At 43.2% G+C, this 21,642-nt stretch overlaps 1 protein-coding gene across 4 annotated transcripts in view; it reads left to right on the top strand.

Annotated features, from left to right (window-relative positions):
* Positions 1 to 21,642, top strand: part of RRAGD (Ras related GTP binding D) — a 170,736-nt gene that overhangs the window by 28,724 nt on the left and 120,370 nt on the right. The window lies entirely within an intron of this gene.

Genomic DNA, 21,642 nt, shown 5'->3' with positions numbered 1-21,642 from the left:
TCCGGAGACATAAACTTCTTCTCCATACTGAAGAACCGAACTTGGAGACTCAATGCCGGAGAAACAACCGGTAGAACATACGAACTCAATCTTTCCATGATGTTACGATCTTCAGGCATTCTTCTGATCAGAAGCTGTAACAATAAACAGGTAGGTAATTTCTCATAAAATATACGTTATCTCCAACTTTATAATTGCAAATAATGGGAGGGTTAAATAATAATATATCATCATATATACATAATAATTGATAATAAATATTCCATAAATATAACAAGGGAGGGATAATCCTCGCCTCCGTGTCCTTAATAGAATTGAAAATTCTTGACGCGATAGCTAGAATTTTTTTTATTCTATGTCCGGACCGGAGTCTCCGATTATGCTAGTTTAAAGCTGTTCCATCACCACACTGGCTACATCCAAAACAGGTTTATGATAAAACTTACGAAAAGTATTTTCTGAAGACCAATCTGCGGCTTTCATTATGTCCTCTAAACGAGAACCCAAAGCAAATGATTTTGAAGCCATAGCCCCTCTAGCAGAATGGGCCCCAAAAACAGAGGTATCAATACCTGCTTCATTCATCAACCATCTCATCCATCTAGCTAAAGTAGCTGAGGAAACTGGTTTAAAAGGTTTTTGCAAAGCAACTAACAATTGACCCTTAGCATCCTGTCGAAATTCTTCTGTGACAACTTCATAATCTTTTAAACATTGAACTACACATAATTTTGAATTTTCCGTATAAACTGGATATGATACTGACCTGCAATTTGTTTTAGTTCTCCTTGTCACCGAAAAGGATACCCCTTCCGGAGAAAAAGTTCTACCTGCTAAATTTAAATCTCTGATGTCCGATACTCTTTTACAAGAAACAAGGCATAAAAGCATGGTTAACTTAGCTGACAACTGCTTGCGAGACAAATATCTGTTTGTAGGCCAAGAATCAAGAAATTTTAATATGACATTAACATCCCATAAAACAGTATACTTTGCTTGAGGTGGTTTAGAAAGACGTATTCCCCTCAAAAGCTTGCAAATTAATGGATGTTCTCCAATAGGCTTGCCTTCTAACTGTGAATGCCCTGCTGAAATGGCTGATCTAAAATTATTGACCGTCCGATAAGCTAATCCCGAACTGGCTAGTTCTGCTAGAAAATTAACAATCAAACCAATATGCGCTTCCACTGGATTGGCACCCCTTCCATCACACCAACTAGACCATCTGCGCCGGGCTGAATCATATCTCTTATGGGTACTACTGGCCCAGGCCTGTTTAATGAATTCCGCAGCTTGTTGCGAAACATCTGGGGTATTCCATCTCGACCTGAAATTAACCAGACTGGAAGTGTTAACTTCCCTGACAAGATCAGAGGATGTTGAAGGCCCTCTGGACTCAAAAGAAGATTCGGACGAGGAGGAATCACTGGGAAACCAAGGCTGTGCTCTCCAGAACGGAGTCACCAGAACAATCTCTGTTTTCTGTCTCCGCACTTGAGCCAGAACTTTGGCGATCATCAGAAAAGGAGGAAACGCATAACCTCGAAACTTGGTCCAGACCTGAAGAAAAGCGTCTGTTTTCAGCGCATACGGGTCTGGACGCCAGCTGTAAAATTTTTGAATTTGGCAATTGAGACGAGAGGCAAAGAGGTCCACTTCGCAATTGCCCCATTCCTGGACTATCTGGGCAAAAATCAGAGGATCCAGCTTCCAGTCGCTGGAGTCTGATAGGTATCTGGAATTCCAGTCTGCTATGACATTCTGATCCCCAGGCAGATATTCCGCTATGACCACTAAACGCTGGGTTAGGCAAAAATGCCAGAAATCCTTGGCAATCTCCGCCAGAATTCTGGACTTAGTGCCTCCCAATTTGTTGACATACCTCACTGCTGATATGTTGTCCATCCGTAATAGTATGCAACAATCTGTTTTCTGCGGGGAGAGGCTCTTTATAGCAAATGATCCCGCTAGAAGTTCCAAACAATTGATGTGAAGGGTTTGTTCCCACTCTGACCATCTGCCCCCCGTCACTAGGGAGTTGCATCGGGCTCCCCAACCCCATCTGCTGGCATCTGACTCTATCACTACCTCCGGGTGAGATCCGAAAATCGCCCTGCCGTTCCAAGCTTCCATGTGATGAAGCCACCATTGGACTTCTGATCTTACCTCGGCAGTCAAAGGGATTTGTTCCGAGTAACTCAGACCCTGTTGTAGATGTCTGATTTTGAGCCTCTGAAGTGCTCGATAATGTGGGGGTGCAGGGAATATCGCTTGAATAGATAAAGCTAGTAAGCCCACTACCCTGGCTATATTCCTCAAAGAGACGGTCTGGCAAGCTAACACCGATCTCAGTTCCCTCTTGATGTTGCGTATCTTCTGAGAGGGAAGAAGAAGCTGACATAAAAGGGAATTTATCTGAAAGCCCAGAAAATCTATCACCTGTGAAGGTTTCAACAATGACTTCTGAACATTGATCAGGAAACCTAAATCTTGTAGGAGACTGATGGTCCAATCCAAGTGTAAGATTAGGACTTGTGGGGACTGAGCCATCAGCAGAATGTCGTCCAGATATATAATCAACCTGACTCCCTTGGATCTGAAGCATTCCATCAAAGGTCTCAGAAGCTTCGTGAAGCACCAAGGGGCTGACGATAGGCTGAAAGGGAGTGCTCGGAACTCCAGGCACTGACCCTTCCACTGGAATTGTAAAAATCTCCTGTGGGGAGGAAAAATTGGAATCGACAAGTAGGCATCTTTTAGATCCAGTCGAACCATCCAATCCCCTTCTAACAGAATGTCCCTTAGCATGTGGATACCCTCCATCTTGAAATGTCGGTACAGGATCCACTGATTGAACTCCTTTAGGTTCAAGACTAAGCGGTGGCCTCCCCCTTTCTTGTCTACTACAAAAATTGGGCTGAGGAAACCGCAAGGATGAGGGTAAGAGAATTGCACGGCTCCTTTGTCTAAGAGAGCTTGCACTTCTTTGTCTATAAAATCTTGATTTGCTTGGGATAAACACATTATTACCGGAGGGGACAGTTGTTTGGGAGTGCTGACAAACTCCAATCGAAAACCTTCTACTGTTTGGAGAACCCAAGGATCTCCGGAGATCCGCTTCCAATTTGTTAAGCAAGATGCCACTCTGCCCCCTAGTTTGACCTGAGAAAATTGAATAATGCTCACCTGTGAAACTGGAGTCTTGAATGGCTCCTTGCTGGCCTCTGCGATGACCCCTACGGAAACGGGGGCGACACCCTCTGTGCCGTGTGGGGTAGAAGGTGGAATCCTGATCTCCGTACCAGCCACCTCTGCCTCTCGGATAGTAATTTTGGGGACTGTTGAAGGAGCTGCGGCCGGACATACGTCCTCTGAAACGACCGGCTCGGCCAAAAAGGCCTCGTTTAAAAACCTTCTTGAGTGACATTTGTGCTTTGTCAAGCGAAGAAAAAGTGGAACAAAACTTGGCTAAGTCTTTGATAAATGATGAGCCAAATAAAAGTCCATTGGCAGAAGGACCCGCTTCCGAGGACGCAAGATCTGGCAATTTGGGATCTATGCGCATAAGCACAGACTTCCTGCGTTCTGCCGAGATGGCACAGTTAGAATTACCTAGTAGGCACACAGCTCTTTGTGCCCAGCCTATAAGGACATCTGTGTCCACTGGAGTGTTAGATTCCTTGGCCACATATGCCAACTCCAGGATCTTAGTTAAGGGTCCTGAAAGATCCAATAGTTTGTCCTGACAACTCCGCCAGGAACGGTCTAAACCTTTTTTGGGGTCCTTGGCGAAGTTTTTCATAAAGGTGACCATAGTGGGGTCTATCTCTGGAGTATCGGAAACCTTACCCTCCAGGTCAGGTCTGGGGCACTCCGCTTTCAAGCGTGATCTAACCTCTTTATCGAAGCTTTTACGTAGATTAGCCTGGACATATTGCGCTACCTCAGGAGGGGGAACGCAATTGGTGGGACAGGCACACAGCATCCACTAGTCGATCCTCATCAAAATGAAAGTGGATCGGCTCGAAAATGCGTGCACGCTAAAAAAAGGGAAAAGAGACTGCCTTAGAGCAGCTCCGCTCCCGCTTCCACTCCACTTCGAGGATCGGGCCGAAAATTTGGCAAAATGCCACAAAACAAAGCGCGCAGGCGCTTCTACAAATATACCGATAGCGCGCTGAATTGCGACGCTTGGATCGGTAATACTTTAATCATTAAATACACAAAGTAAAATGCAAAACATTCAGAGAGTAAAATAAAAGTGTACTTATCTGCTGCGAAGCAGCAAATTAAGAGGAAGTGACTTCATAGGTCAGAGGACTCATAGCAGAGGACATGGATGGTGATTGGACCATGTGACAGGATGTTAGGTATCCTGGGTGTTGTAGTTTTTTCTGTTACTTGTATTTCATTGGCTGCTGTTTAAGTCAGTAAAGAAAGAGAAAGCATAATCGGAGCCTCCGGTCCTGACATACAATCGGTACTAATGGCGTTTCATTGTTTGGACAAATAAGTCTACAACAACAGCAGCGTGAGGGAATGCATGGAAAGAGGCTAGGAGAGCTTTATTTATTAGAGATGAGCATAAATGCAAGGAGACAATAATGCAACACAAAGACCGACCAGGGCATTGCTTGGTTTTATATGAATGCCGACTTAAGGGAATTTACCTCTTATTAGCAAGAATTCATGTAATTGAAATGTCCATTAATACCTAACCAGAATGCTTTCACCCTCAGGCTTAACCTCTTATTTAAGCACTGTTTATAAGGCCTGACCAATGAGTGCCCTAAAGCACTGAGAAAAACAGAAAGGTCTTGGGTGGAACACTAGAATTTTTCAGAGCCAGTAGTAATTATTCTTACATTTTTTTTTTTTGCCTACTCTGCCACTCGAGAGACGGGCATCTACATGTCAGACTCGATCGATCCTGCTCCTATAGGAAAAGTCCAGCCCGAACTGACAGGACACTGCACCCTGAACAGAAAACAAGCAATGGTCTTCTGGAGTTATCAGTGAGGTGCAGCTTGGGCCTTATGTTGCATGAAGCACAGGACCCACGTCTGGGCATTGCTGCCACTACAGCATCTCAGTGAGAATCACAAAACGTCGATGGGTGGAGTGCCTGAATAATTCTCAGCCACTAGTAATTATTCTTGAGTGCAATTTAGTTCATAATGTTTACCACTGTTACACTGCGAACTGAAATCGACCAATGGAAGTCAGACTTGGCCCTGCTCCAGTAGGAACTTATCAGCAGGACCAGGTCCAATTTATATATAGTGGGCAAAAAAAACGTATGGACTAGACATTTGCCTGTATGATTGCCAGCTACAGAGCCATTTATAAACTTTCCACCCATCACCCTTGTGTTTCAATGAATACCTCCAAGCTGTGTTTGGTACCACATAAACAAGTTAACATAATAGAACACTTAACCTGATGGTGGTTTTTGTTTTTATTGCATTTTGTATATCACAGTGCATGCATATAAGCTTCTTTGAGCTGTTAAATACACCGAGTGACCTGAAAACGTTGATACAGTGCACTCATCTGCCTAGAACCAGGTTTTTACTCTTTCCAAATGAAAGTAATTTAGTTAGTTACTTTATCTGTTGCGGTCAAGTATTCCAGAGAGTCACTCATCTATTGGAGGTATATGCAGAGTCCACTGAGGAGGTACTCCCGCTGATGCTCCGAGAGGTAGTGATCATGCTATTATTAAAGCCCAGTAAAGACCCCACGTGCAGCGCTTCATATAGGCTGCTGCCACTCCTCAACTTAGATAATAAAATCTTAGCTAAGGTTATAGTTGCCTGACTGTTTTTACTAATGGAGCAATAAATCTTCCCGGTCTAGCTGAAATTTGTACCACGTAGGTCAAAGACAATTAGGGGGTTATTCCAACTTTGGAGGAGGTGGTAATCCGTCCCAAATGTGACGGATTTACCACCAGACGTATTACGAGTTCCATAGGATATAATGGACTTGTAATACGGCTGGTGGTATATCCGTCACTTTACCGTCACTTTTGGGATGGATTACCACTTCCTCCAAAGTTGGAATAACCCCCTTAATCTGCACACCATTTCTGCTATACTGCATTGGGTATTCCCCCAGCTTAAAAGCTGTGGTCGCCCTACTGGCACCGAGAAAACCTTTGACTCCTGAAAGTGGCCTATCTTGATGGAGAATTTGCATAGGGTGGACATATGTCATGGTTTTGTCAAACTTGTAGAGCTACTCTATTCTCAATCGAATGCCTCAGATTCGAGCCAGTGGCTTGACTTCGGACCCCTTCCGTTTTACCAGAGGTACTAGACAGGGCTGCCCGTTGCAGCCCCAATTATTTATATTGCCTATGGACCCATTGACCCGCCAATGACATAAGAAACACATACACAGAAGGCTCTGTTTCCACACTGGTTGTTTATTACTCTTTGTATGCAGAAGATATACTGCTGTTTGTTAGGGAGCCTGCAAGAACCTTTCGGCCTTGATGTGAGAAATTATTAGATTTGGCAAGTACTTTCGGGTATATATTATTTGTTCAAAGTGAGAGCTTTTCCACCATACAGAATGTACAAATAAGACTGACTTTGACTTCCCAATATGAAGGACCACCAAATCTGTGAAATATTTGGGTATTATTTTCTATAGGGGTAGTGAGACAATAATATGGCTAAGCTATGGGCCTTAAGTATAGTATTAACTGCACAGATGAAAGCTTGGATAACACTATCCTCATTGGTAGCCATAAAAAAGATGGTAGGGCTATCCAAACAACTTTATTCATAAATATAACCCTCCAGCTTACCAGGAGTTTTTCCTTTCCTTTATGAAGTCTGCTCATTTGACTCATATGGGCGTGAAGACTTCCTAAGATTGGGTGGGATATTCTTACACTCATGTGTGAGTGGGGGATTTGAGATCCTGGGCATGGAGATATGTTACCTAGTGTCGCAGTGGCATTATGTGAGACCCTAGTATCATCCAGATGCAGGCTACTGTGTCTTAAACCAGAAGCTGATCAAACAGAGGGTACCCAATTAAAAGTGCATCTCATGCGGGGCAAGCTCTAAAGAAATCAAAACAATCTCAACTTCATGCTGGGCCTCAAAAAATGCCAGAAAGTGGGGTTTCTGCGGTTATACTCACCAGCGTTTCCCTTGGCAGAAAACTTGTTACTGCCTCTCACTACAGAACTCCTAGCACGACGGACCCTAGAAAAACTGGGCCTCTGAGATTTCAAGAGTATAGCAATGAATTAGTGTGGGAAGAATAGCCCTCATAAAAAAGTGGCTAAAAGACTTGATACAGTTTAATGACCATAGTGTGATATATATATATATATATATATATATATATATATATATTTTTTTTTTTTTTTTTTGCTACTCTCCTGCCCCCCATGTCTAGTCTCAGAGATTTCTGGGTACCCCTGAGACTCTACCTAGCTCGATTTTAATTAAAAGGCTGGACATCGGCAGACAGATACATGAAGGGGTTATTCAGGCTGTGGTGTTTTAGTTTCAGGAACATACTGTGTATTTGAGTCTGGCAATTATGACATTGGGGGAATATGTGCCCTTTAATTCATGCTGAATTATTGTTCTGGACATACTTGGGCTGTTAGAGATATATTATGCCTTGAATGATGCTGGGAATAATCATAACATAATTTACTTGCTGTATCTACATACTCTCTATAATGTTTTCAGACCGCAATTTGCACTTGGGCTGGTGTACATTTTCTACAATGCTCATCTGTTCTCTGTATTGTGACATGTCTTTAATAAAATCAGTAGAAAAAAAGTATTTCATAGAAACACCATTGAAGGAGAAGGACCTTCTATGAAAATAATTAGTGAGGGAGATGGTTACAAAAACGTAGCATATATCTCATGAATATGGCTGGTTGGCAGATGTTAAATTTTTGGGACTGCATGTAAAGGGTGTGATGAATAAGGCACAAGGTTTTATGCTTGATATATTTCTGGATTGTCATGACGTGATCTCCATGGCCAAGTGTGGGAAGAACATGGGTTGCTGGATTTAGTATTATTTGATGTTGAAGACTTTAGCAATGCTTAATATGTGCAGGTGGGGAGCACCGGCACTGATTTTTGAGGTTCAGGATTTGTTTTTAATGACCAGGCTATGATCTAGAGTAAGAGAGAAAGACAGAAAAGGGAGAAAAAAAGGAGGGAGAAAGCTTGGAAAACAATGACAGAGAGAAAGCAGGAATGACAACCCTGCCATAGCGTTAAAGAAATTGAAAGTTTAGGGTTGCAGAATAAAGAGGCATGAGGTGTACTTAAGGCTAGGCTGCCTTGGTATTCAGGAACCCATCAGTCTGCATCACTGACGAGAAATAATGCATCATCCACAAAGCTTTACATGAAGGCTATCAAAAGCATCTCACTAATAAGCTAACAATTTCAGGTGTCTCCCTTTACCTCAGATGTTCCAATGCAATGCGTCTGACCTCCCCAACCTTCATAAAACAGAACTCTAAAGCAATTCTCTCTGGCGCTGTCCCAAAAATCTGGAATACCATCCCACCTACCATTAGGACAATCCACTTGCAAATCCTCTTCAAAAAGGAACTAAAAACCCTACTCCTACAGAAATAAGTCCCCACCTAATTGACTAGGTATGGACCTGCTTCTTATTATGCTTGTCTCTCGATCATGTCGGACTTATTTAAGTCCTGATAGCTAACACACAATCATATCTTTTTAATGGACTGATCTGTTATGCTGTGTAGAGTTCTCCGATATTCCTTGGGGTCTGGTTTGCGCTATATAAGACTGCAAATAAAAGAAAAAAGGGTTTGCTTTTGTATGAGAGTGAAAAAGGGGTCCATTCACAAAGCCTTTTTTGTGCACAAATCAACCTTACACACACTTTGGGGGCAAACTCCTGACGAGGAGACCGCCATGGTGCTGGTGGTCTCCCCACTGGCCCCATTACAACTTTCCCACTGGGCTGACAGGCGTGAACCAAGGTTGCCGCCAGCCCAGTGGGAAAGGTACGGCAGCATTGTTCCTGGCTCATGATTGAGCCGGCAGCAATGCTGCTGCATGACGGGTTCCCTGGCACCCATGAAATGCACACGGTCCCCTGGCGGTTGGACCACTAGGGTCATAATGTAGTGGTCAGACCGCCAAAGCCGTGACCGTCTGACCGCCACAGTGAGTCTAACGGTCTTGAGACTGACAGACTCATGATGGGGCCCAAAGTCTTTAAACTCTTCACTGATGCACAAAGGTTGTATGTTTTATAGTTTTTGTACTCAGGTATGTCATACATAAGTTAGGACATTCTGCAAATTATGCAGCTCTTTCTGCATTTCTAAGCAACACCTAGAGAAGCGGTGATGGGCATTTCTAAGGAAGTTTCAGTAGGCTAGCCTGGAAAATGAAATGCTAATTTGGTGCAACTTTGTGGGTATTCACAAACATTTTTAATTTACCAGGTTAATAGAAGAGCCTTTAATATTTTTTGCACAGTAGGCAAAGTCACATCTGGTACAATGCCCACAATGGGAACATTTAGCTGCCCTAAAGAGCTATCTGGTGCTCCTGCAGATTGATCCATAGACTGCTTTCAGGTTGTAGCTTCCGTGGCTCAGTGGCCTGGTTTGGCTCTAAGACACAAAACACTAGCCAAGCGAACAAAGTAATTGTCATGTAACGTTTTTAATAAAATATTTAGTAAATTATACAACATTTGTTATGTTTAATATATGCCCTATTTATATATAGACTGATTCATTTATTAATTGTATTTATAATTAATAAAAAAGCATTGCACGGTCTATACAAGACATTACTTTACATGCTGGGATATTTGGGCTAATGAATGTAATGCTATATTCAAAACTAAAAGTCCCAAAATGATTGATGTTTCTTGAAAGCTGGTTGCTCTAAAAGAATTTATTTTCTAGGCTGCCTCTCACCATATAATAGCTACTACTCCAGTGTGAGATTTGTACTTTATTTGGGGTTGCGTGAGCTTAAAATGCAGTTTGACTGCAGACATGGTGCTAAATGGCACTTTATGGATTTGTACTGAAATCTTTAAGGATTCTCTTTACAATCAGCTGTGTGGATGGGCCTGGAAGCGAGAGGAGTGCAACATGAACATGAGACATCCTTCCTTAGGTTGAGACGGCAATAAGTGTGCAAGAAGCTTTAGCAAAACCAACAGACCTGGCCTTGGCCAACAAGCAAGTTTATCTATTGCAAACATATGTAATATGCAAAAAATATTGGCAAAATTTAAACCTATGTAAAAATAAAGCAGTGTCCCAGCAGCCCAGGCACACCAGCCTTGGGACTGAAGTGCACTCCTTTTTAGGTATTCGTGCACGTGATCAATCATAATGGAGTCACTTACATGTGAAGACAGCCACTAGATGAAGTGTGCTGATCCTTTGCTAAATGCTGTATGTTTTGGTGGGTGGAAGCAAAATGTGAATGACACTTGAACAAATCAGTGGGTGAAGAGGGCTAATTGAGAGTCGCATACGGATAGGGAGACAGAATTTACACCTCTGTCGTTACCACACAGTGCCTTTACCATGGAACTTTACCATGCGGTCCCTTTCCAACACAAAGCCTTTACCACAAATATGCCTTTACAACACATGCCTTTACCATGAAGGTAAGTATAAGGAGTGTGTGTTTGTTTACATTTAAGGTGTTTAGGGGTAGGTAAAGGTATAGGGTAGTAAGGCTGTAGGAGTGGGTAAGGGTATAGTAGGGTAAGGATATTTTTAGGGATTGAGGTGGGTGGGGGTATATGGTGGTAACAGTGTTTTTAGGGTTCAGGGGAGTTAGGGTATAGCGAGGTAAGGATGTTCGTTTTAACGGTGGTTTTAGGGTTTATGAGTGGGTAGGGGTATAGGGAGGTAGGAGTAATTACTAAATGGCAGTGGGGAGTTCTCCCAATTAAGAACAATGTAGTTATAATTATTTTTTTTAAAGCTGAGGGTTTGGTGGAGTTCCACCCCATAAAATGATAATAATACATGGGTTTAACTTACCTTAAATATACTTACCGTTTGTTGTAAAGGCATTCATGGTAAAGAATGTTCATTGTAAAGGAATGCATGGTAGAGACTTTGCGTTCTAAATGCATGAGAGGTAAAAGATGCTTGGTAATGGCATGCATTGGAAAGGCATGCATTTTATGTCATACAACCTGTGTATCTGTGTTGGTGCTTGTATTTTTTTTTTGGGAGGGAAAACACAAGGCTGGCGAGACAGCTAAAACTGTCTCTGGGGCACACCTAAAAATGGGGAGCCATCTGGCTTGGGTTACAGTGGAAGGAAGGAGGCAAGTTTCAGGGAGGTGCCAAGCCGCAGTCACCAAAGTAACAGATCGGACATTGTGCATTTAAAGTGAGGTAGTGAATAAGGAAAAAAAGTCACTTTTGAGTAGACCTGCAAGCTGATTTCACATGGTAAGCCACAGTGACAGGGGTGCTCTTGAGTGTTTTTCCACACCTGAAAAATGGTTTGCATGCAAGGTGAAGCTTCAGACCAAGAAAGCAGACTTTTCTCTGACCAGTGCTTCATTCTGCCACTGTTTCCACACAAGGTCTGACAGGCCTAAGGGGGGCGATCTGTGAATTCCAGAAGGTCTGGCTGAACAGGTCAGGGGTGGATTGTTGTTTGGGGCTCTTTATGGGCCCTGCTTTATAATGTGGGTAGCAGTTTTTAGGCCTTGCATACATAGCCCATGTGCTGTCTCTGTTAGTTGCCCTGGAGCCCTCCTATTACTTACAATTGGTAGGCATCAAAGCCACCCTCGATTGCTTGATTCCTGCTGGTCAGCGATTCCCTCTTCTTGCATGTGACCCGCCCCTTGAGCATGGCACGAGAACTTGTGTCCTTCCACTGTTCCCACTTTTGGGAGCTATTTTTTTCTTTTTGTTGATCCACTGTACAGAGTACATCTTTTTTAGCTGGCTCTGTCGTCTACTCCCTCCTACCCTCCAGTTTCCTGTGTCCGTTTATTTATTTGGCTTTCACCACTGTTTGCAATTGCATCACAGCTACATCCTTACCTTCTTTTTGCCTAAATTTGTGTGTTTAAGTGTGACTGCATGTGTTTGTTTATTCTTAGCTCAAGCACACGTCATCACATTAAGGGAACAGCTTGCCTGTTATACACACACTGTTTCCTTAGAGATAAGAAAATGTGTTTCCAAAGCTTGCTGGCTCTCTTTGAGGGTTCCACAGCATCAGAGGCCGCTGATCTGCAGATAATGGGACCTGCATTGCTATGTATTTCCTTATGTGCAGAGCTGTGGCCTTTAAAGCTGGGGTATCCCATTCAAGTCCAAGCAGCACCACAACGTCTTATGATTGTGGTGCAAATTAATTAATGTGGGCATATAGGAACTAGAATAATCCAACCCCCTCTCTCCCCTTAACATTGCAAGTCAAGGCAGTATCGGAAGCACATTTTCTTATCTCAAAAGAAACAGACATTACATGTAAGGGCTTGTTTATTTACCTTTATTCCACCTTGAACAAGACTGCCTTTCAACACTTTTGTGAGACAACTTTAAACAATAGTTGTCACTTCAAGGTACATGGTGAAAATGCTACCCTTATACTATTTTAGCTTATGGGTGTCCAAAAACCGACCAAGAGAGCAACCTTTACATTCATCTTTAAATATACCTTTATTCCACCTCGGACAATGCTGCTTTTCGTGTGTCAAGTTAAATAGTTTTAAACAGTATTTGCCACTGCACTTTATCCACAACCTAAGTTTTATGTTCAACGTTACTGTGCCAAAAACAAGCCTCAAGGGCACAATTTTGCTATGCTTTTAAAAACAAATAGCATTCATTCATTCTTAGTGCAAGCACACAATATTTGGGAACTGCTTGCCTGTTATACACATACACACTGTCTGTTCCGTTTCCTTCCAGATAAGAAAATGTTTCCCACCTCTCTTTACTAGTAATGTTATAGGGGAAATCTCATTAATCTTTTTCACATGTGCATGTTATTTAATTTGCTCCACAATCGCAATTTTTTCCATTAATTTAAAATAAATTATTTCATAAAATTAAACAGTCCTTTCCATTAAAGATGTGGATTTACTACCACACTACCCATTGTCCCACTTACTTATTACCTACCGCTACCCATCCCATTCTCTTTATTAAGCAACACCACCTCCCCATGAAAAAGTACAGTGCTTGGTATATCATACATTATTTTTTAAAGATAGCCATTGTTCGTGTTGCTACTTCCCTATCATTTCACATTTTAATTCAAAGTTCTTACCATCGCTCATGCATTAATAAATAGCAAAAGAATAATGGCTTTTTTATAGCAATTTAGAAGAAAACTTTAAACATACTGTACAGCCACATTGCTGTACAACACAGCTCAAATTAATAAAACCAGTAGCGTACTCAGAGGATGCTTCTTACTGATAACTCGCAAAACACCTATATTTACAAGTTCAAAACAGCCCCAGTTTGCAAATGTGAGCCACTTTTTTTTTAGATATCTGATGTGCTAAGGGGGGAGGGCCACATCTGCATTTTGATGCCCTGGTTTATTTTTGCTTTCAGCCCAACCACCTTCGCATACTGATTGTGATCCAAGACTTAATTTAGACCCTTTAATCCACCACCCCCCAATATTCATTTTCTCCCTGATTTCTGTTGCACAGCAGCCTGTGGTTGTAGCAGAAGATGATTTAGTCCGCTGTCCATTATTTGCAGAGGAACATCAACCAATTTTTACAACATTTGTGTGGTGTCCACTTCATATTTGTAAAATCGTGTATCCCGGTGACCAGGTGGATTGTTTGCAAACCCTCTCACCCCCTCTTCTCCTGCTGTTGGATTCATTAATTAATTACTACTCCGGAAACACAGGTTGTGACCCACTGTGACACTTCTGAATTCCACCAACAACCTGTGCACACACAATGCAGTCCGTCCTGTCTGACTTTTAAGGCGGTAAATACAGACTATTGGGATAATAAGAGGGGAACATAGCGTGGGGGCTGTCCTGGGGAACCGCTCAGAGTTTGGCAGGTTTTCTCTAATACACAACTATCCTGGGGAACCTCTCAGAGTTTGGCAGGTTTTGCCTAATATACAAGACCATTTCTAAATGGAAAGACTGACTAAATGCCCAGCATTACCTTTATACATCAGTAGTTGCTTCTGAGGTTCTGGTTTTAGAAAAATGCAATGTAGTCCATAAATCCTGTATCTCTGTCCGCACGTGCTTCTTCCTTGGTTCCTAAACAATTTGTGTTACAACTTCTAATAATATTGACAAGTTTCAAATTAAAGCTAAGCAAAGGACAGAACATGCAGGCTTACTGCAGCTAGCCCACGGTGCTTTAAGAATACATCACCCAGAATGTTTCAGGATAAAACAAAATAAACAGGTCTGTTACCCTTTGGTTTCTGAAAGGTGCATAGGTTGCTGTTCCACATGGACGCCTCGTACAGCACTGCCCTGGCCAACCTGCCTACCCGGTGCACCTGAGGAAGAAATGGTCACTCATCCATAGTTTGGCTCATGGTCAAATCAAGAGTCAAGGTGGATCCCAGGCTGTGCCGGAGAAGGCATGAGCTAGAATAGAGCCTTGTGTGGATAGACCACCTCTTGAAAATAAACCGGTTTTGTAAAACTAATTCCCCAAGGAAGAAATTGCTCACATTGGAGGTTTGTGTCTTCCAGTTGTAGGGCCAGATTCCTAAAAGTTGTAAATCTTAAGGCTCAGTCTAGGCAGACTTACAATTTTTATAAAAGTTTAAAGAGAAGTCCTGTTTTTGAACCAAATGTATTATTGACTGCAGTTGGTTTTGTTCCATGTGGTAAATGCAGTGCCTTGCTGCAATGTATGGAGGTGACATTAAAGAAACAGTACGGATAGAAGATTAGAAAAGAGGAGTTGGGATCCACGACTCTCTCTTGCGGCCCAAATTCAGGAGGGGCTGGTGAAGCCTCATCACCAGGTCTGTTGACATGAGGGGGAAAAAAAAAACACAGAAACTTAAGATAGATAACTGAATAATTTCTAATGGGGGGGTCGTTGCATTACAAACAAGGAGCAGGGTTCAGCTGGTGTCTAGAGACACCAGGATTGTCCCTGGACTTGATTGAAGGATCAACCACAACCCTTTCAAAGTTAAAGTTAATTCTGGAAGCATACAGTGCCAGACATAGATAGAGTTGGCAGTTCAGAAATATGGGACATTGTTGATGGTGACAAGACCCAAAGATGTTAAGTGACTCAGGACCAGTGCCAAATATGGGTAGCAAAGTTATGTCCAGGCACAATAGATGATTATTCATGAAGTATGGCTTTTTAGGGCCTTTCACCCAGACACAGACCATGACTGAAGGGTTAATGCCGAAACTTGAACAGATGGGGAAGCACTTCAAGAAGGACACTGAAACCCAAAAGTAACTAGAAACCACCTTCATCAGGAGGCTGGAGTGATGCCATTAAATTGATGACGGATGAATTGAAGAGAGAAAATGCATCATAATAAATGGTGCTGGGGATATGAGCCACCTGAGTGCAAACTCCAGAAAATTAGAAATTGCCAAGGAAACTTGATAATTCAGTAGGTATCCAGAGAAAAAAAGAAATAATATAAATCACAGGAAGGCTTCAAGATAGCCAAGGAAAATAAAAAAAGGAAGGCCTGAGCTTCTAGAGAGAAGTATAACAAGCATTTGCAATGCAACGGGTCTCGAGTTTGCTCATGTTAGAGCTGATAGCGTTGTAAACTCATAACCCGACTTTTCACCTATCGGCAAAAGTGCATTTATGCACGTAACCGTAAAAAAGTAAAATTAACTATGTAAAGCGCTCAACTTCTGCCAAGCGAAATCGCGCTAGTAAATTATAGAAAAAGTAGTCCACGAGCCAGACAGAAAACAGCGAGCCTCGCATGTTTCTGTACTTGGTCAATGCGCTCGAGGAGGGCTAGCCACCGGAAAAGGCATGACGTATGCATGCCTTAGACTAATGAAAGCAAGCAGATTTTAATAGGCAAGCCCACGAACCAATGAAAAACACGGACGTGACGTCGACAGGGCTCCGAGCCCTTTTCTAAACACTAAAGCGCCTTGCTGCAAAACGCATGCGCGAGCGCATGCAACGCAGGCTCGACCCTAAAAAGTATGGGGTGGCCTTAGTAAAAGCGCTATCTGTCCCTAATAATTCAGTATATAAGAAGCTATTGAGGGTCTGGTAATGTAGTTTTAACTAACAAAAAGATTAAAGGAAGTGCTGAAGCACTGAGCAATAGTTATTCTCTGGCTCTTCTGTGGCACACCATCATAAGACACCACAGCATGAAATTCATAAATCCCTAACAGGCCAAGCCGTTTTCAGTAAAGCGTACCTCACAGACATTTGCTACTTTAGAACTTTCTACATTTGGAGTAGGGATGCCCAGACTGGGTGGTCCGACATTGCTATATGCACATATTACCCTCACCTTCAAAAAAAGTCTGTTGCTTCAGCTTTGTCTTCAAAATGCACACTGGTGCGTCGCAGAATATGTGGCACCATAGTTTAGTGAAGGAACAACCCTGAATAATTAGATCACAGACAATTGTGTCTTTGCAGAAGGTCATATGTTTACAAAGTTGCTCAAATTGGCATGAAAAGCAACCAGGGTCTCACCTTCTTTCCACTTGACTTTTGTTAGACTGAAGCATTCAAAGCCAGCGCTCACTTATTCTTTGCAGTAAAATATCTACTGTCCCCCTGATAGGATTGTAATCAGCTGTGCCCCCGTTGTTTGGCAAAGACCTGTACAATATAGTCTTCACCCACGTAGTGAGGGTGACCGGATGTGTACATGATTTGTCGACACAATCCAGGTTTTGTCTCAGCGTGCAGGTACCTTAGCTCAAATGAAATATATTTTGTAGTTTTTAACCTTTGTGCATGCTCGCACTTCCATCGAAACTCCTCTTGTGGCATGTATATCCGCTAGATAGGATTGCTAGCCTCTCGTTACCAGATGCTGCATTCTTTTATGGACTGTCGGAGAAAGGGGTTAGCTGCCCAGCTTAACATAACATATCAGGCGTTTTAGTCACGAGTCATTTTTATATAAAACTGCAAAGACCTGTGTGAATTGAAGATAGTGTTACACTGTTATTTTTCTTTATTGACCTTTTTATAAGGACGATCGGTTTTTCTTACCAAACAATTAATGAACGGATTTATACTGCAGTAAATAGAGAATCATACATGCATCATTATTTCTCAATCAAGTGGGTAATAATCTCGTTGACCAGCAGGAGGGAAGAGGCAACAGTCCCCAATTAAGTAATTTTCTCGTTGCAGTAGCTACATCCGGGCCCCTGATCTTCGGGTGTTTTTTTTAGCACCCCTGGGGCTTCATATATTGTTTCCTCAGCTTTCGGACAATCCATCTCCCTGGAGTGTGACATTGTTAATGAAAAGTAGAATGAGTCTATAGGCTGCAGGTCCAGTGTCAGATAGACCCCAGGTACGCCCATTTTCCTGGTGTAGGCAGGAAGAGTGCAAGGGGGCTGTGGGAGGATGAGGAAGGCCCATGGAGGAAGTTGCAGTCCTAACAGGAGAAAGTAAGCTGCTTATTTATGATATGGCCTTAAAAGACACACAGATTATGTTCTTGTAAAAACCATTTCTCACTGTACGTATAGTAACTTAAAATTCAAACAGATTAAACTCATTCCGTAAGGCGTAGGTCAATTAATGAGGTACTGTACTCACCGAGACCCAAGATGGTGTACATTCTCCCAAAGTTCACGAGGATCGAGGGATTCTGAAACAGGTTGGATTTCAGGTTGGGATTTTTTTCATCTCAAGGGATCTCGGTTAGGCAAGTGGCCGTAGTCTGCAAAGTACAAAATTAGAGTGCACACCTTCAAATGGAAAAAGGGAGCTGGGTTATTGCTTGTCTGACCAAAGAATGAAATCTTTGGTGGTTTGTTGGGTTTAAGGGCACTATATGGGTGATCTTGGAGTTACCTCAGAGCTGCTTTTTGAATTACCTTACTGAAGAGGCCGTTAGGTTCTTTATGTGATCGTCAATGTAGTCCGGAACCCTGTATTTTGATAGTACTAACAAGAGAACACAGATTCTTTAAAATCATAAGCGTCTATTGTTTTATGTTGGTATTTTTGATTAAATACTAGAATATCTCTTTACTTATATATTTAAAAAAAAGGTATATTTTGTAAATGGTTTCTGAAGAAATCGGTGACCGTTAGTTAAATGTTAAGCCAGGTGGATCGGGTGAGGATAGGGCGCAACGTTGTGGCCTACATATGTGCTTCTTCCACATATCCTTATGCAATTCCTCCTCCACTGCCTTTCCAACAATGCATGACCACTGAACCGGAAGTGACGCTTTTGTTTACACTAGATGTAAACAAATGTTATCACTGACATTCTACAGTTTGCCTGTCATTTTTTGAAAGATAAAGACATAAAATGTGCTCTAATTTGTTTAGATGACATAATAATCTCGAATGCTTAAATCAGTTTTGTAGAGTTTGAACGCGTGCTGGCAATTGTGCGGGACGCCCCCCACAAGTCATCAAACAGCAGAAGGGCTACATTTTTGACTCTTCATTGTTCGAAGGTACGTGGTGGCTTTTGGCACAAGAGGAAAACAACAAAAAGAAAATCGAATACTATCAGTTTAGTCACGACTTCATAAAAATTTCATAGGACGGCTGCACTAGCAAGGGAGTTCATTATATATACACCTGTATAATGCAAATTTTTCAGCTTACGAAAGAATAAAACGTGTCAGCTTGCTTTATTCACAGTTGCTTGACTCACACTCCAGAGCCTGTGCATTTGTAGCTGACGGTGACTCAGATGTAGCATGGTGTTTGCCACACAGCGCAATGTGTGAGAACAATGACTGCATGACAACTTATCATTTGTCTGCTATTTCAGAGGCTGCCTGCATTATTCAGTCGTGAGTCATTACTTTACGGTTTTCCCTACAGAAATGTTTTTCAGACTTTTTTATATAGTACACCACTCTAAGAATAAAAACATGGAGTACCCACATATTCTCCATCTCTCAGAAGGCACTAGCTATTACATGGCAACTTCCAGAATATCTCATCTCATTTGGCCCGTGCACAACTGGTGAACTTTTACTTATTCCATGTTTCCCTCTTGAAAAACACAGAATCAGAACCCAGCTTCTTGACCACACCAGCTGGGAAGGGCCTGCCTATCCCCTGCATTCCTCTTAACGCATATCCACGCACAAGACTGAGTCTCTATGCATGTTTTATATTGTAATTACATTTATATAGTAAATCATGCAATTCACAATGGGCCCTATTTTAGTTGCTTCCCACTTCGGATTTCTGGGTTCATATCCTGGCTTTCCCACTGAATCAAAAATCTGTGTTCGTCTGCAAATGACATCTGCAACATTCAGATACTAAACAAGGTTACTACGGAAAATGGAACGGTGACTTGGACGCCGAAGATGGCAGTCACATGAGCCTGTTGCTTCTTGCCAGCCCAACACATATCCTGTTTAATCCCAGCTGCAGCACCACTGTGATCACCCCCAGTGCATGCCAGAATGTAGGTGATCCCCCGTCTGGCGGACAGGGGGCCGGGAGTGGCTTGGAGGAATAGAGAAACTGTCTCCATGGATCAGAGGGGTGGCACTGGTGGCAGAGAAAATGGCAATAATGGTCTGGGGCTAGCACTGCCAGCCGTAAACTGTTAGACCCACATAACACAGGTCGATTGCTGAGGCAGCAAATCTGTCTGGGTCTGCTCTGCGGGCACCGAGGGGCCTGGCGGCTCTCTAGGACACCATGGAGCCCAGTGTTTAGTGACAGCCTGAGGCCCATGCTGGTGCACTTCTGACAGGAGTGGAAGTGCTGGAGACGCGGGAGCAGGCAACCTGAGCCCACAGAACTTACTGTCGCTGCTGCAGCCCTACTGCAACCGCGCTGGACGGATGGTGATCTGACAGGTGGGGACAGTTGTGAGGAGACTGGCTGCGGTGGTGCCTCGACCACCTGCTTCTCTCTGTTGAGATCTGGGTGGGGGGGTCAGCCTCCCAGGGACGGTGAGCTGCTATGTTGGACTCTGTGCTTATGGGTAATGTCGGCAGAAGAGGCTGGGCCATGTCTCAATGGTATTTCTGGGGAAAGTTGTAGAAGCTACAATTGGGGGTTCAAACTGGAAAAATCTGTCCTGCCCCACAGTCTACAAGACATAACCAAGAGGATGAGAGTATTGGAACAAAGGACAAAGATGCAGAGGGATGCAACCGCTGCAACAATATCCGAGTGGTGGCTCTCCCGGAAGGCATGGTGGGAATGGACATGGTGGCCTTTTTAGAGAACTGGCTGCAGAAAAAGATAATCAACTTACATCTTTGCCCTGGAGAGGGCACACAGGGTACCAGCACGCTCACTGGCACCTGGCCCGCAGAACAGGGACTTAGACATTATTCTCCAGAAAGCCCCCGCAAATTACCCTTTTACGGTGGGCAATGGCAAGGTCTTGGTTTCCCAGATTTCACTGCGTAGGTGGAGGCACAACAGGCATCGTACCAAGAAATCAAGAAGGTACTACGTGGGAAAGTGATACCATATTCACTGATGTTCCATGCGACACTACAAATTGTCCTGGATCGGGCCACCCACTTCTGTGAAACACCGGAAGAGGCATGGACGTGGCTAGAGGCATAAAAAAGTAGGTACTCACTCCCTGTGGCTAGACCTAGGCCCAGAGTTCCTAGAGAATGACCAAAGAAGCAGACCAGGGGTGCTGCTGGGGGGGGGGGGGGTAATCTCTGAAGAAACCCTTCCCCTCTCAGACTGAGTGGGAAAGAGTGGCTGGACTACAGGTGGTGGTGGAAATAGCACTGACTGACGCAAAAGGCAGATGAAGGGGCCGGAGCCACATCGGAACATAGATCACTGACCTCAGGCTCAGAGACATCGGACTCTATTGGAGATGCCTTCCCCAGTGTGACTCCCCAGACTGCAGATGAAATAATATAAAATATGAATGAATGGTGCTGTGATTTCCTTTGCCACTCAGCATGACACAAGAAGGGGTATGTATGGCTTGGGCCCCATCCTCCCTTGTGGGAGGCTACGTGGGACCCGAACTTGAAGTTGGAGATTGGGAGCTCTAATTGTACTGGAGGCATTGCATGGGTGGCCTTCATCGGATTTAATCCTACGGGGTCTTGAAGCATAGCTGATTGTGGTAAATCTGGCTGGGGCGGAGACTCAAAGTGTAGTCTTTCCTTGACTAACCACAGGAAGATTGCCATGTGACTGGAGGTAGTGATCTTATAACGGTGATTGTATTTGATAGGTTTGGGCGAAAGGACATTGCTTGGCTGTTCTGGGGTGTGGGAGTTTGTAGTTGGAGGTGTATTTGTTGGTCATGGAGGTCCCAATGCTGTATATTGTGAGGGTCGGGTGGGGTGGGGGTACACGGGATATCTTCCTGGCCTTTTTGTGCCTACTATGGAAATGGCTGACTATAAAGGTACAGAAACTGTTCTGTCCTAGAACATTAGGGGGATGGGATCGGTCTCCAAATACTATAATATACAC

The sequence above is a fragment of the Pleurodeles waltl genome, chromosome 5, assembly GCF_031143425.1.
Source record: "Pleurodeles waltl isolate 20211129_DDA chromosome 5, aPleWal1.hap1.20221129, whole genome shotgun sequence".
Lineage (NCBI taxonomy): Eukaryota > Metazoa > Chordata > Amphibia > Caudata > Salamandridae > Pleurodeles > Pleurodeles waltl.
The sequence above is the reverse complement of the archived record's forward strand: the minus strand, read 5'-3'. Positions and strand labels throughout refer to the sequence as shown.